Source organism: Artemia franciscana, chromosome 21 (assembly GCF_032884065.1).
Source record: "Artemia franciscana chromosome 21, ASM3288406v1, whole genome shotgun sequence".
Taxonomy (NCBI): Eukaryota; Metazoa; Arthropoda; class Branchiopoda; order Anostraca; family Artemiidae; genus Artemia; species Artemia franciscana.
The window spans coordinates 11379551-11392002 of record NC_088883.1 but is presented as its reverse complement, the minus strand read 5'-3'; the positions used below and the strand labels follow the sequence as shown (position 1 = coordinate 11392002).

Here is a 12452-nt window from a genome sequence, read left to right as displayed (position 1 = left end):
GTCGTCATTTGTATCCCGGTGTCCCGGTCTGTATATAAATTCGTTTTTTAGTTTTGTTTTTCTCCTTTATTTTTTTCCTTTTTTTTTCTTTTTTAGCTTATTTAGATTTTTAGATTTTTTAGTTTTTTTATTAGTTTTTAGTTTTTTTTTCTTTTTAGTTTTTTTGTCCCGGTCGTCATTTATATCCCCCTGTTTCCCCCGGTGTCCCCGTTGTAGTTGTGTCCCTGTGTCCCGGTCGTCATTTATATTCCCTGTGTCCCGGTCGTCATTTGTATCCCGGTGTACCGGTCTGTATATACATTCGTTTTTTAGTTTTGTTCTTCTCCTTTATTTTTTTCCTTTTTTTTTCTTTTTTAGTTTATTTAGATTTTTAGATTTTTTAGTTTTTTTATTAGTTTTTAGTTTTTTTTTTCTTTTTAGTTTTTTTGTAGTTTTTACCTTCTTTTTAGTTTTGTTAATTTTTTTTTTACTTATGTCCTGGTCGTCATTTATACTCCCTGTGTCCCGGTGCTTTGTTGATTGCTAATCGAACATTCCTTTTGTCCTGGTCGCTTTCTCTTTGAGTGTCGTCATTTATTTTTTTCTTTTTTAGTTCTTTTAGTTTTTACCTTTTTTAGTTTTTTTTAGTTTTTTAGATGAAAATTTTTTTTAGTTTTTTCCTTTTTTTCTTTTTAGTTTTTTATTGGTTTTTACCTTTATGTTAGCTTATTTTTCAGTTTTTTCCTTTTTTTTTTAGTTTTTTTTTATTTTTTATTTTTTTTTAGTTTTTTACCTTTTTTTAGTTTTTTTAGTTTTTTTAGTTTTTTAGCTTTTTTACTTTTTTTATTAGTTTTTAGTTTTTTTGTAGTTTTTGCCTTTTTTTAGTTTTTTCAGTTTTTTTTTTAGTTTTTTATTGGTTTTTACCTTTATTTTAGCTTATTTTTCAGTTTTTTCCTTTTTTTTAGTTTTTTTTAGTTTTTAGTTTTTTTAGTTTTTTACCTTTTTTTAGTTTTTTTAGTTTTTTTAGTTTTTTAGCTTTTTTATTTTTTTTATTAGTTTTTAGTTTTTTTTTTCTTTTTTAGCTTATTTAGATTTTTAGATTTTTTAGTTTTTTTATTAGTTTTTAGTTTTTTTTTCTTTTTAGTTTTTTTGTCCCGGTCGTCATTTATATCCCCCTGTTTCCCCCGGTGTCCCCGTTGTAGTTGTGTCCCTGTGTCCCGGTCGTCATTTATATTCCCTGTGTCCCGGTCGTCATTTGTATCCCGGTGTACCGGTCTGTATATACATTCGTTTTTTAGTTTTGTTCTTCTCCTTTATTTTTTTCCTTTTTTTTTCTTTTTTAGTTTATTTAGATTTTTAGATTTTTTAGTTTTTTATTAGTTTTTAGTTTTTTTTTCTTTTTAGTTTTTTTGTAGTTTTTACCTTCTTTTTAGTTTTGTTAATTTTTTTTTTACTTATGTCCTGGTCGTCATTTATACTCCCTGTGTCCCGGTGCTTTGTTGATTGCTAATCGAACATTCCTTTTGTCCATGGCAAAACTAAAAACTTAAGTTTTGTTCGTTCAAAACTATTGTTCAGCCAGAGTCTTGGCTGAACTTTTCGTTAAGAAGTAATGATGCCTAGGTTATTTCAAAAAATGGATTTTTAACCGGGAACTTTTATTGTAAGCGTGTTATTGTTTGTTATTTTCTTTGCTGAAGACGGCCCTTAGATATAGGGCCGAAATATTCAAATAGGTTTGGTTCGTTCACTGTCTTGGGACAATAGTCCTCACTATTCTCTCTTCTGCATATATATCTTAGTATATTAGGGAAAATCAGAAACTTAATTTTTTGTTAAAAAATTTCCTTCGTGTGCAGTTATGCAGCTTTTTGTAGCAGCGGGTGGCAAATAAAATAAGGAGAAGCATGAGTGAAAAGAAAAAAAAATAGGCTGAAAATACGTAGGATCAAGCTATTTAAGAAGATATAACTTTCCTTTGAAAGTATAGTTGTCCTTGGGAATTATGTTCAAATTCTTACGGATGAAAAGTTGTCGCCAAGTTTCAATAATTGGTTTTTATGGCACTTGGTTTTAACCAAGTGACATATAGCAATCGCAAATTCTGTCGGTCTGTCGGTCCCGGTTTTGCTACTTTAGGCACTTCTAGGTAAGCTAGGGCGATGAAATTTGGCAGGTGATCAGGGACTGGACCAGATTAAATTAGAATTTTCTAATTAGAATTAAATTAGAATTATTCTAAATTAGAATTAGAATTAGAATTCTAAATTAGAATTAGAATTTCCTCGGCACGCTTTCTTTTCTTACTTTCTCTATCAGCAGCAAGTTTTTTGGCATAGACTCTTTGAGCAGCTTCCTCGACTGTTGCCATTGTAGGTTCTTCAGTCATTTTACAGTTAAACATTTTTCCGTGAACGCATGTCTTAAATACCATTAATGACGTCACCGTCATAGCAAAAATGACGACAACTAACTTCATGACGTCAGTCGACACAGAAACATGACGTCACCTGACAGACAGACACACAGACAGATAACTTATTTTTATATATAGATATATATATATATTTATATATACATATATATATACATATATATATATATATATACTAGCTGTTGGGGTGGCGCTTCGCGCCACCCCAACACCTAGTTGGTGGGGGCGCTTCGCGCCCCCCCCAAGCCCCCCCGCGCGCGTAAGTCGTTACGCGCCATAATAGTTACGCGCCATTGTAGTTGTGTCCCTATGTCCCACCTGTGAATATAGATATATATATATATATATGGTTTTAACTACGTAAAACTTGCGAATATACAACATTCTTTGCTGTCCCATTGTCTTTGCATATAAATAGATTGTCAGGTTATCCCCCTGTTTCCCCCGGTGTCCCCGTTGTAGTTGTGTCCCTGTGTCCCGGTCGTCATTTATATTCCCTGTGTCCCGGGTCCCGGTCATCATTTGTATCCCGGTGTCCCGGTCTGTATATACATTCGTTTTTTAGTTTTGTTTTTCTCCTTTATTTTTTTCCTTTTTTTTTCTTTTTTAGCTTATTTAGATTTTTAGATTTTTTAGTTTTTTTTATTAGTTTTTAGTTTTTATTTCTTTTTAGTTTTTTTGTCCCGGTCGTCATTTATATCCCCCTGTTTCCCCCGGTGTCCCCGTTGTAGTTGTGTCCCTGTGTCCCGGTCGTTGGGTCGTCATTTATACTCCCTGTGTCCCGGTGCTTTGTTGATTGCTAATCGAACATTCCTTTTGTCCTGGTCGCTTTCTCTTTGAGTGTCGTCATTTATTTTTTTCTTTTTTAGTTCTTTTAGTTTTTACCTTTTTTAGTTTTTTTTTAGTTTTTAGTTTTTTTAGTTTTTTACCTTTTTTTAGTTTTTTTAGTTTTTTAGCTTTTTTATTTTTTTTATTAGTTTTTAGTTTTTTTGTAGTTTTTGCCTTTTTTTTTAGTTTTTTGTCCTGGTCGCTTTCTCTTTGAGTGTCGTCATTTATTAGTTTTTTTCCTTTTTTTTTTAGTTTTTTATTGGTTTTTACCTTTATTTTAGCTTATTTTTCAGTTTTTTCCTTTTTTTTAGTTTTTTTTTATTTTTTATTTTTTTTAGTTTTTTACCTTTTTTTAGTTTTTTTAGTTTTTTTAGTTTTTTAGCTTTTTTACTTTTTTTATTAGTTTTTAGTTTTTTTTTGTAGTTTTTGCCTTTTTTTAGTTTTTTCAGTTTTTTTTTTAGTTTTTTATTGGTTTTTACCTTTATAGTTTTTTTAGTTTTTTAGCTTTTTTATTTTTTTTATTAGTTTTTAGTTTTTTTTGTAGTTTTTGCCTTTTTTTAGTTTTTTCAGTTTTGACGTCACCTAATCCAGTTTTTTCAGGTGACGTCACCTGACACATCCATCCACACATCCATCCATCCATCCATCCACAGACAACTTATTTTTATATATATAGATATATATATATATATATATATATATATATATATATATATATATATATATATATATATATATATATGTTTTTAACTAAGTAAAACTATCGAATATACAACATTCTTCGCTGTCCCATTGTCTGTACATATAAATATATTGTCAGGTTTACCGACTCTTGAACATGCAACATATAATTGTCCATGGGAAAAACAATCCGTATTCAGATCTATACCTCATTATTCTAATGATTGCCCTTGAGCTTTGTTGATGGTGATTGCTAATCAAACATTTCTTGTGTCCCCAAGCCCCCCCCCCCCCCCCTCCGCACGCGTAAGTCGTTACGCGCCATATTAGCTACGCGCCTTTGTAGTTGTGTCCCTGAGTCCCACCTGTGAATATAGATAGATAAAATAACGCTTTACCAACTCAGCTTCTTCGGCTTGAATACATTCGTTTTTGAATTTGTATATGATGAAATAATTCAGACGTCATATGCGGACAGACAGACAAACACACAAAGAAACAACTTATTTTTTCTTAAATACTTATAATGACGTCATATACTAAGCATCGTCATAACAAACATGACGACAACTAATTTCATGACGACATACAGCTCAATCCTTATAATGACGTCAGGCGACAGACAGACAAACAACTTATTTTTATATATATAGATATAAATATATATTGATATATTTAATATTGATATATTTAATAATATATTGATATATTTAATATATATGAATATATTGATATATTTAACATGATATATTTAGTATAATTTGATATATTGATATATTTAAGAGCTTATATTGATAACTTTTAGCAGATCCCGTCTTTTCCTTCTTAGCACCGACGGCAACGTTGAATCCCGTAAACTAGTCCACTTCGAACAAAAAAAAATACAATTTTTTAGTAAAAAAAATTTTTCTAGTAATACTCCATTATCAAGCGAAGGCTTGTTTAATTATAAATATAATATTTAATTTAAATAAGATAATTAGTTTAACTTTAATCATATGTAATTTAACTTTACATTGTTATGTTGTGTAGAGGTTTTAGACTGTTCTATTACGAGATTCGAAACGAACATCCTATTACGAACATCCTCAAGCATTAATTTTTGAATTGAACACTATGTTTCCATTGAACTTGTTTCTACAACTGAAAAATCGTAAAGAATCATGTGTTACTCTGAGGTTCGGTGCCTCTTTAGAGGTTTAAAGAGAAAATTTCAATGGTAGGGATTATTGGATTTGGAAGAAGTATTATAAGGCATCAAGTAGTATCTGTCATTTAGCATTTTTGCAAATAAATATAAAAAAAAAATTAAATTTACCAACGTTTTTGAATTACTGCACGAGTTTTTAGTACGTTGATTCTGGCTAAGAACAAAATTGAACTACTAAAGAAATTTTCATTAAATAATGCCACTTCTGAAATGAACCATATTTTCAAGAGATTAGTCCAAAATTATTAAAAATAAAACTTCAACTTTAAAAATTTTGTCAGAGGTGGGATTTGAACCCACGCCCGTGAACCCACGGAGACCCCGGGTCTGGCGCCTTAGACCACTCGGCCATCCTGACTTGTTTAAATGGATGTTTTAATTACAATATGTTATATTTATTCTTATGTTTGCCATCTAAAAGAAGCTTAATTAGAGGTTTATTACCTTAAGGTTAAGTTTTTAATAGATATAATATGAAAAAAACTTCGTTTTCTTAAAGAGTTAAAGAGGCTGCGTCCCAAAGTCGAACCTTAAAACGTACAGGAATTAGAAGAGGCAGAGGCCTTGCACATGAGTGTTCTGGTCCGTGGGTTCACGGGCGTGGGTTCAAATCCCACTTCTGACAAAATTTTTAGAGTTGAAGTTTTATTTTTAATAATTTTGGACTAATCTCTAGAAAATATGGTTCATTTCAGAAGTGGCATTATTTAATGAAAATTTCTTTAGTAGTTCAATTTTGTTCTTAGCCAGAATCAACGTACTAAAAACTCGTGCAGTAATTCAAAAACGTTGGTAAATTTAAAAATTTTTTATATTTATTTGCAAAAATGCTAAATGACAGATACTACTTGATGCCTTATAATACTTCTTCCAAATCCAATAATCCCTACCATTGAAATTTTCGCTTTAAACCTCTACAGAGGCACCAAACCTCAGAGTAACACATGATTCTTTACGATTTTTCAGTTGTAGAAACAAGTTCAATGGAAACATACTGTTCAATTCAAAAATTAATGCTTGAGGATGTTTGAAAGCTGGCTTTCAAATTGGCTTTTGCAAACATGTGTATTTTTTTCTATCGAATATGGTAAACTTCTTAATCTAAGTTCTTGTAGCTAGCCGATTAATATTTAAAAAACAACCCTAAGTTAATGTTATTGTTAAAACCGAGCTGTTTGTAAATCAGAATGGCTGAGTGGTCTAAGGTGACAGACTTGGGGAAAACTGGTATATGAATGTCCTGGCCTTCGAAACAAAGCTTGGGTGTTAATTTTGAACGATTTTTGATCATGTTCAATTATTATCTAACAAAAATATTCCATTTCGGAAGTGACATAATTTAAGAACCATTTCTTTAGTAGTTCAGTTATTAAGTTACACTTTATTAGAGCACTAGTGGTTATATGATGAAAAGTGAAAAAGGCATCTATACTTCCTGTGTGTGTTTTTTCGTTGCTATTTTTTGGAAAAAATTTATGGAAACAATGGCGGTTATAACTTGCGAGGGGGCCGTTTCGAAAGAATATTAAAAGTTCTGGTGTCCTTTTTAAGCGTTTATAGTGACTGGAGTTCATTCAGGCTCCATGTTCTTTCATGTCTCTTTAACCGCTCATGGATTAAAAGTGAACATAGCCATTTCGCTCAGATTAGTCGAAAGGTCAATAAATACGCGTCCAGGGATAACAAGACCGGCTTAGCCCAAAGGGTAAAGGATCTAAAGTATGCATTGTTCACACACAGGTTTTATCAAAACCTACACGCTAGTGTGGCCATTTTTTAGCGAGCTTTTAGCAATTTTTTACGTGTTTCCGGCCACTTCGTATTTCTGGAACAACAAAGGTGGTCATAGAAACTTGGAGGGGGGTTCATTCAATCAAAAATTGAAAGTCTTGGGAGACTTTTTAAGGTCAAAAGTAAAAAAGGGGCAATCAGCCTTTCTTTTGTCTTCGAGCTGCCGATTATCAGCCCCCCCCCCCCATAGCACCAGATCAAAATTTGTAGATATTCAAAAAGTTCAATAAGCATGCTTACAGGAATTACCCTCATATCCACAAAGGAAGGGCCCTAAATTATGTGAATTACTTTTGGTTCAAAGAAAAATTTCATGGCAGAAATAATAAAGCTTTAATAAGGAAGGAATGTTTGTTCTTATGTGTCTGTTAAGCTTAGAATTTTCAGGGATTGTTCCATAAGTCCTTAGGCCAAGTAAACCAAAATATACGAACCGATTTTCTGAAAAAGGCAAGCATTTGAGGTTTTTTTTTTATCGGCTTGAGAATTACAGTCTGAAGTCCTTAGGTCGAGTTGACCCCAATGCACAAATACATATTTAGCAAAGAGAGATCGAGCTGCGCACGGTCCCTGGTACCTGGTACGTGGCATGCTTGATGGATATGAATCTGAGGTCACTTATATGAGAGATGTTTTTGTTTTTTTACGTAAGTCTAATTACAGTTTTTAGTGCTACATTTAGTACGGTTTCGCAATAAGAGGGTTGCTGTTATCCCACAAGACCCATATTACAAGCCAGTTAGTGTTCCCGAGAATCAAGGAAGACGAGTAAAAAAATCATCTACTCCCTCTCCTTATATGTTTATCTGAGTGCCAAAAAATAATTCAGCCCTTAGCCCTCCTACACACACACACACACGCTGAAAGAACCACTGACCCTCCTTTCTAACTACCTTTGCACAACTGTACACCAGAATATATAGTTTTAAAAATATTCCATTAAGCTTTCAAATGAGAATAACCAGTTTACTAAAGCTCGCAAATATACTACATTAACCGTTTATTTTTGCATGTTCAGAAAGAAACGCGTTAATGTGCGGTATCGCAACCATTAGAAAGAAATCAACAATCAAGAAGTTCTAATTTTATTTAGATGGGAGCAGAAAAAATCCCCCCTCCCTACATTTGGAAAAACTATTTGCACCTGATAACTATTTGATGACAATCATGCCTGGTTGATTACATTTATTTGAAAACATGTTTTCTCTTTTTTTTTAGCTCTGGAGTCTCTTCCAAATATTGTGTCCAGGACTACCTTCTAATTCCCAGTGGTTCCGCCAATGGAGAATCACCTACACAAGACAGGTACTGTGGTGGTGCCCTGAATCCTAATCATGGATAATATGAAAAAAACTTCGTTTTCTTAAAGAGTTAAAGAGGCTGCGTCCCAAAGTCGAACCTTAAAACGTACAGGAATTAGAAGAGGCAGTTGGGGGGCTGCCGCCCCCCAAACCCCCCGCTTTTAAAGACTCTTTTGTACAGGTTTTTTGTTTTTTTGCTAACCCCCCACTCTTGGCTTCGGAAAGGCCCTCTTTTAATTAACAAAAAATTGAAATGAATGAATAATGGAATAACTTCGAAAAATGTTAAACACAAGAGGACAGGAGAACCATTGCGCCGAAACTAGTAATTAGTAACAATGAAGTCCCCCCACAAAAAAAAACCTGTACAAAAGAGTCTTTAAAAGCGGGGGGTTTGGGGGGCGGCAGCCCCCCAACTGCCTCTTCTAATTCCTGTACGTTTTAAGGTTCGACTTTGGGACGCAGCCTCTTTCACTCTTTAAGAAAACGAAGTTTTTTCATATTATTTCTGTACGTTTTTCTACAATCCATGGTGGATGTAATTTAATAATTCCTGTACTCCTCGTAGAGGAATTAGGAGAGGAAGTTGGGTGGCTGCCGCCCCCCAACCCCCCCGCTTTTAAATCATTGTATAAAATAGAAAAAAAAAATAGATAGAATGACCGAAATGTTTCTTTTGCTCATAAGAAGCTAATATTCTGTTATCTCTCAAATGATAAGCAGTCCAGGTGTTAACAAAATTATACACTTTTATTTTGATCGCTACGTCCAAAAGCCTATAATAAAGAATTTATTCTAAAAATGCCTTCTCATATAGGAAACATCTTTAGGTAATTATAGTAAATTATATATTATTTATCTTATTTAGCAACTATTTATATAAAATAAGTAAATATCCACGTTTCATTAAATCGAGAAAAACTTAAACTTCTTCAAAACATTTGAAAATTCACCTAAAAATTGGCAATGAGCACTTAAAGGCTATAAAATATATACTTAAAGCACATTTATATCACACTTATTTCGGACATCGCTGAGGATTGCCCCAGTTGCAAAGTCCCCAACAGGGTCAAAAGTCAGTTCTTTTGGACATGTATCTTACAGCTCCAGTCAACTCGTGCATTTCTGGAATGGAGCTGGATTTTTATGATGCTTGCAGTCATTCTCGCCGTGCCGAGCTGATTATTTTGATGTACTTGAATGTTGATATTCGTAACTTTTAAGAATTTCAAAAATTAACATGGGACTATTAGACTATTAGGACTATAAGAAGACTATTAGGAGAGGCAAACCCCCCGCTTTTAAAGACTCTTTTGTACAGGTTTAATTTTTTTTCATATTAATTCTGTACGTTTTTCTACAATCCATGGTGGATGTAATTTAATAATTCCTGTACTCCTCGTACAGGAATTAGGAGAGGAACCCCCCCCCCGCTTTTAAATCATTGTATAAAATAGAAAAAAAAAATAGATAGAATGACCGAAATGTTTCTTTTGCTCATAAGAAGCTAATATTCTGTTATCTCTCAAATGATAAGCTGTCCAGGTGTTATCAAAATTTTTTTGATGTTGTGAAAAAAACCCGCCCATAAGGGACTTGAACCCTTGACCCAAGGATTAAAAGTCCCACGCTCTACCGACTGAGCTAATCACTTGCATGTGTGTAAATATAACTTCTCAATAACTTTTAAAAATTTCAAATTAACATGGGCTCTTATGGAGATTAATTAAGTAGCTAATGCGTGGTTTCTGGAAAACAGGGAAGGAGTTATCGGATCGAGCTGAAATTTCGCGGATAAGCTCCTGGGCCGTAGGGAACCTTAACTTGTGAATTTCAGCCCAATCGGACAACGTTAAAAGGGGGGGGGGGTTGGTTGGGGGGTCGAAACTTTCGGGGGGTTAAGATTTTCCTACGAAACTTTCCAGGAAAATTACTCGGAGAATTCCGCATCGAATGAGTCTTCGTACACCCAGATCCGATGTCGGATGTGACCTGTAGGCGTCTAGTAGAGGCACGAGTGTGCCTCCTTGATGTTACGAACATGCCAATGATCTACACCTGAGAGAGAAAACCTGAAGCATGTAGATAACCATTGGCAGATTCAGAAGAGCAAGGGTACCCCTCTCTTAGCTAAGGTGAAGTTTAGTTTAGCACAAATTTTATTTATATTATACGAGGTAATCTTGCAAGAGCATTCCCCTTCTATAACAGCAACAATAACAATTTTACCTTATATTATCAAGCTAATTCCTTTTAATGTTGCTGGGGAAGTACTCTGATTTAGAATTAGTTTCAAATTTCGCTTTTTTCCAATATTTTCAGCATGCCTAGCTTTTAAAAGGTTCGTGCAAAAAAATTGGCCACTTGTTATAAAAAGTGGCGGACAATATGAAAAAAAAAGATGGAGACAATTCTGAAATATTTGTCAAAAACTAAAGTAACTTGGATTAAAAACGGCAGCTATAAAAGAACAGCTAATGGAGTTCTAATGATAAGAAAGAGGCGTGAATGGCATTATTATTGCAACTAGTTTAGAAGGAGAATCCTTCATCGACTCAACTTACATAAATTTGTCGGGCAAAAAAAAGGTTATCGTCAAACTTCTAGCACCCCTCTTCCCAATCCACAACGGATAATAAGGCCATACGAAGCATATCCTATGTACATACCACCTTCCTTTAGGACTCCTCTTGTGGTAAAGGAATAGTAGCATGTCGAAGAAGTACCACATTAAAGACCCCTTCACGGCTGTTGAAATAGGAACTCGAGAACTCAGAGCCGACCAAATACATTCGGCCATTCGTGGAAAAGACTAACTTTATAATATTTTGTTGAAGACCATTTTATTTTCTTCATTTTCCTCTATACTCCGCTTAGTTTCTTCTTTTTTATTTAATATTCATTTAATTTAATTTAATCATTTAATTTAATTTAAATCATTTAAGATAAATCAATAATAATAGCTCTTGAGAGGCATCTTGACAATTTTAAAGAATCAAAAAATTACCCTGCCAGTTGGCTAGCAATTTTGTCAACGAGGCCAAAAGAGGGATCGTAACCATGAATGTAGGCTCCAACAAAGGCAGAATCAATGACCATCAAACCAGTAATGGATCCAGGGAATACTCCGTTTGATATACCATTCTAAATTGGATAAACACAATTACAACAAATAATATTGAAATTCCCAAATAAAACAAAGCATATGACCAGGGTTGCCAACTTGACACATTTTATGTCAAAAGGACATATTCTCATTTGCCGGGGCATAATGATATTAAAGGCATAAAATGACACATTTTAAAAATTTGGGATATAAAAGGGTTGCAGAATGAGAATTCTGCAAATTTGTGATATAAAACGAAACATTTCTCAACTGGATATATATTTTGGTAAACTAAATGTCATCTTTCACCAAAGTAGTACTTTTCTCGTTTGTCTTTTTTTGCATCAAGGTTTTGCCAGAGATGTCGTAAATAAAGGTTTTACTCCAAAGCAAGGGATTTACATGTTTATATGAGTTTCATGCTTTCAAACTAAGTCATTTGGTATGAATGTGGATACTTTTTTTTCGTTTTCATTGTATTTAATGTTAACTGGGCGCTTTGAAAGAAGTTTAATAAGCGTCTTTTCGTCCATAATACGACTTAAAAAAAAACCTCTAGTTTTTTAGATTTCAAGATGGATATATTTTAGCTGAAAATGACACATTTTTGGATTCTCAGGGGACACATCCATCGACCGAAAAGTTGGCAACCCTGTATAAGACTAGTCAAAATATATGAATAGTTCACAGAAGCAATTTGTTCAAGATTCGTAAGCGTGAAAGGGAAACTCAAGGGCTGATTTTCTTCCTGCAAACTTCTAACATTTTAAAACATGAACGCTATAATCCACAAATAATATGTCTGATTTCTATAGTTTATGAAATCTAATTCTATTTTTGTTTAATTATACAGTAATGCTTGGAATACAGCTTGAGAAACCAAATAATCTACTCTATTAAATACTTCAGTTATCCTGGACCGCAGGGTTTCATTTGACATATAGCTTCTGTGAAAGATGTGGAGATGAGCTTCTGTGAAAGTCTAAATTTGCAGCTCAGGGGTTTTTTTAGGCAAAGCAGTGTGATATGTTAAATTGGATCTTATGTTAGAGAGCATGCAAAATTATTTATATGCTAATCCAAATTAGTTGGAACGATATAGAATAATCAGGGCAACAAATT

At 33.4% G+C, this 12452-nt stretch overlaps 1 long non-coding RNA gene across 1 annotated transcript; it reads right to left on the bottom strand.

Annotated features, from left to right (window-relative positions):
• Window positions 1–9058: 9058 nt before the first annotated feature.
• LOC136040763 (uncharacterized) lies at window positions 9059–11626 on the bottom strand. Its single transcript, XR_010620876.1, has 2 exons — window positions 11232–11626; window positions 9059–10226 (listed from the first exon to the last, which is right to left on the bottom strand). It is a non-coding gene; the product is annotated as an uncharacterized LOC136040763 (long non-coding RNA).
• Window positions 11627–12452: the final 826 nt, after the last annotated feature.